Source organism: Mandrillus leucophaeus, unplaced genomic scaffold, assembly GCF_000951045.1.
Source record: "Mandrillus leucophaeus isolate KB7577 unplaced genomic scaffold, Mleu.le_1.0 Scaffold43, whole genome shotgun sequence".
Classification (NCBI taxonomy): Eukaryota; Metazoa; Chordata; class Mammalia; order Primates; family Cercopithecidae; genus Mandrillus; species Mandrillus leucophaeus.
In genome coordinates this window covers 1,017,831-1,022,255 of record NW_012104587.1, presented here as the reverse complement: position 1 = coordinate 1,022,255, position 4,425 = coordinate 1,017,831, and the positions used below count along the sequence as shown (strand labels likewise).

The following is a 4,425-nucleotide window of genomic DNA, read 5'->3' as shown; positions in this document are numbered from 1 at the left end:
TGAGGCAGGGGAATCACTTGAACCTGGGAGGCAGAGGCTGCAGTGAGCTGAGATCGTGCCATTGCACTCCAGCCTGGGCAACAGGGCGAGACTCTGTCTCAAACAAACAAACAAACAAACAAGAACCATGCACAGCTTAGCCTCCCATCTACAATGGAAGCTCTTGGAAGGAAGGGACAAATTGCTGACCCCTTGATCCCTCACAGGGCATAGCACCAGGTCAGGTTTCAGTCTCATGGGACCTCCTTGGGCTTGATTCAGGGACACACTAGCCTTTGTTCCTCAACAAGCTCTGGCCTGTGTCTGGAACACTGTCTCCCATTTTGTATGGCTCACTCCTCATGGCTTGGATCTCAGATCCTCAGGGAAACCTGACCACCAAACTAAAGTAGCCCCAGCCACGATCCCACCCATTGACTGCAATTCTCTGCAGAGCACTTGCGTGCTTGTTTTTACCTGTTGCTTACTGCCTGTCCCTGCCCACTAAACAATTGCTCTCTGAGGGCAAGCCCCTGTCTGACTTGCTCATTGTTGAGTGCCCAGAGCACAGCAGTGCCTGGCAACAAGGAATACTTGTTGAATGAATTAATCCACCCATCAACTCTACACCTAGAAATAAACATCCTACAGGTGCTCATCCCACCACACAAAGGGCACCAAATAAACTTAATCTGCACAGGTTAGAACTGACCAACACATGTTCAAAGCCCCTGCTCCTAGATGCCAAGGGCAGCAATAATCAGGGCAGGGCCAAACGGGCAGGATCCTACAGGCTTTGGGCTGAAACCTCGGCTCTGCAGCCAGCCAATCACAGGCAAGGCCTTTTCACTGCCATCCCTCACCTTCCCCTAACCCTTCTGCACCCAGACCACAACCCTGGCAAAGCGCAGAACCTCAGGCCAGAAAAGAGAAAACTGTTTAAGGAAGCCAAAGATTTGCGGAGAAAAGCAACAACTGGCTAACTTTTAAAAAAGTATTTGTTCAAATGGCCAACGTGGATGAGAGCTTCTTTCACAAAGTCCATGAAAGCAATTGGACATCTTTCATGGGGAAGTTTGCTTAGATCTTAGCGCAGCCATTTAAAAAGGGTTACCATAAGTTAAAACAGAGGTGACCCTGAAAAAGAAGGAGTCAGTGTACCAAGAATCAGTCTCCTGGAAGAGCAGCAAAAATCTCTTCTTCAGCCCATGTAAGCAACTGCACACAAAGAGCACCCACCACTCCACCGAGGGAGGCACTCTCCACTCTTCCTCTCCAACACTTCTTCCACACCATACACCAGACTGAAGGCCCCATCGCCCTCCTCTATGACTCCTGTTCTTTTCAGGGTGCTGTAAGTTGGGTGCCTACCACACCTCTGTGCAGAAAGCTCATAGCAGCTGCTCCCATTTACTGAGTTCTACTCCATGCCCGAGTCAGACATCATCTCATTTAATTCTCACCACAACCTTGAGGATATGCATGAGAAGATGAGGAAATTGAGGCAAAGAGAAGTCAAAATCAGCCGGTAAATCAGGGGCATTCCGTGCCCTTAGCCACTGGCTATGCGTCCTTTAAACCGTGCCCTTAACCACCCGGCTATACCGCCTTCTAAATATCAACCTCTGAAAGGAAGGCGCCCAGTCTTGGCTCTGGGCAACCCCGCGAGCAACCCATGTTAGCTGAACGAGACTGAACCGCTGACAGCGAACAGGCTTGGGGAGTGACAAGGGGCGGCCCAGCCTCCGGAAATGGTCAGTTTAAAATGCTGCTCAGCTGGGGGCGGGGGCGTTGAGAGAGGGGTTTTAACTGCACAGAAATGCCATCTGGCATCATTCCGTCAAACCACCGGGTTGGTTTCGGGCTTCCTGCGCGTCCAAGTCAACAATAATCCTCGCAGGCACAAAACAAGGTGCTAGGCAGCCGGGAGCGGAGGGGACGGGGCTATGCTCTAGGAAGCTGAGGGCCTAGGTGGAAGGGGTGGGGGGCATCTCGGGCCCGAGAACCAAGGCAGGAGACCTCGCCACTTGGAAGAGGTGACCCTCATATGCCCAGGCAGCCAGGAACTGGGTTGGGGAGTCACGACCCTGGTCTGGAGTCGGCAGGGGCGGAGCAGAGGCCGGGGAAATAATCGCGAACCACCCTCCAATCCCCACGCCCACGCGCACTCACTCGACTGCGCCACGTCCCCTGAAGGCTGCTCCGCTCCAAATCCGGTGGTATCCCTAGCTGACGCCCCGCTTGCCCAGACCCACTCGGCTCCGGGCCTTCGGGGCTCACCGCACGGGAGGAGCAACCAGGCGGCGCAGCGCGGGCGAAATCTATGATTTTCAAAACTGAAGGCTCAGCCAATCTTCGGCAAGTTTGTCTGGGCGGTTGCAAAACTTTAAACCAATCAAATAACAGAAAGCACCAGTCCGCCCTCCTATTGGCTATATCGACTAGCAATCTGCGGGACTAAGAGGCGGGGAAAGGAAGCGAAAGTCTTTAACCCCCTCAGCTTCCGGGAGCTGCGGCCGCGGCGGAGAGAGGAAGTAGACCCCCGCCTGGGAGGAGCCCGCAGACCCGGAACTACGAGTCCCGGCGAGCACTGCGAAGGCCACCGGCGGCTTCCTTTCTTCTCCAAGCACGGTGGCAGTCTTCTGATCTCTGCTGCTTTTTTTTCCTCATAAAAACATGTATGTATATACTTACATTGCTGAAAGAGCAGCTTTTTAATGTAACAAATTATCTAGGTACAGAAGTCATAGATTCCTCTTCCCATGAGAAAAACGTTCCTCAAAATACAAACCAAACAGCATGCCAGAGGGAATTTCATTGTACTGAAACATATACAAATTAAGGCTACCTTGGTATATAAACAATTTAGAAATTATGATAGAATAGTTCCACCAAATCATTTACGTGTAAGAATTCATGCCATTTGTTAAAGAATTGGTAGTGGGGCTCAATTCAAACAATATTATGCATCCTTACATTCAACTTAATACACTTAGCAGCTATAAGAAATGTAACTGTAACCTCACTTCCTAAAATACCACGAGTAATGTTAAAAATCCAAACCCGTCAAAGGCCAGGGTGTTACGGTATTTGGCTCACGAATCGAAAAGCCTAATCATTTCAGTTTAATCTTTACAACTAGAACAAGATGGGAAGTTTTCTTATTTTTCTTTGCTTTTGTGGTTGTAATGCCCTTTTGATTTTCTGAGCAAGCGGAATACATCTGATAAATACTACCATTGGACAAAGGATCTAAGCATTGAGATTTTTTACTAAATCAAGGTTTCAAGTTGGCATAATGTTTTTACTAAGGCATGTTTCACTTAGTTCATCTTTCCAATATCGGGGAGGGGTGGGGGCAAAAGACAAGGACTAATATGTCCTGTAAAGAATCTCTAGCCGGGCGCGGTGGCTCACCCGCCTGTAATCCTAGCACTTTGAGAGGCCGAGGCGGGTGGATTGCCTTAGCTCAGGAGTTCGAGACCAGCCTGGGCAACACGGAGAAACCCTGTCTCTACTAGAATACAAATAATTAGCCAGGCATGGCGGCTTGCGCCTGTAATCCCAGCTACTCGGGAGGCTGGGACAGGAGAATCGCTTGAACCTGGAAGGCCGAGGTTGCAGCGAGCCGATGTCGCGCCATTGCACTCCAGCCTGGGCCACAAAAAGCAAAAAACTCCGTCCCGAAAAAAAAAAAAAAAAATCTGCCGCTTTTGAGAGTGAAAACAAAACGTCTTGTGAATGGCAATGGAGTGCGCGTTTATCTAGAACCTTCTGTCATCTCTTGGGCGACAGAATCCTTGGTCACCTACCCTGGTACTGGACGTTTCTTGAGAGCGGTGGTTCTCATCCAGAGGAGGTTTTGTCCCACCCCCGCCCCCTACATTTGGCAGTGTGTGAATTCATCTGGGTTTGGGAGAAGGGGCTAGTGGTATTTAGTGGGTAAAGGCCAGGGATGCTGCTAAACACCATCTAGTGCATAGGACAGTCCCCACAGCAAGGAATTACCTGGCCCCAGATACCAGAATTGCTGCTGTTGAGAAACTGCTTTAAACAAAGTCACTGTACTGTGTGAGTCAAGGTTTCTGTTACCTGTAAAATAAGGCAGTTAAATCTTGAAGAGATTTGTACATCCACAATCAGCTACCAGCAGATAGTTTACCCTGTTCCCAGGTCGTCTGCAGCATTTTTCCTCTACCCTTCGTCCCTCCCTTTATCAATTCTGTTTTTGCCTTTGTTATTTTACTCAATTTACCAACTCACTCCATCATATGTGAGTAAATAATTTGTGAGCAAATTCACTAAACATTTCTGAGTTATTCTTTGAAGAATGTAAATAATTGGAAATCAGCTAAATCATAAAAGGATATGTTACCCAATCGTTAATCATTCTCTTTATTAATTCTGACATGAATATCTCAAATTGTTTATTTGATTGTCACCTCA

At 48.7% G+C, this 4,425-nt stretch overlaps 1 protein-coding gene across 1 annotated transcript in view; it reads right to left on the bottom strand.

Annotated features, from left to right (window-relative positions):
* The window catches only part of INCENP (inner centromere protein antigens 135/155kDa), a 27,863-nt gene extending 25,554 nt beyond the window's left edge, over positions 1-2,309 (bottom strand). Inside the window, exon 1 of the mRNA XM_011993357.1 lies at positions 2,260-2,309. The gene's annotated coding sequence lies outside the window, so the exon portion shown is untranslated. The remainder of the gene's footprint in view (positions 1-2,259) is intronic.
* Positions 2,310-4,425: the final 2,116 nt, after the last annotated feature.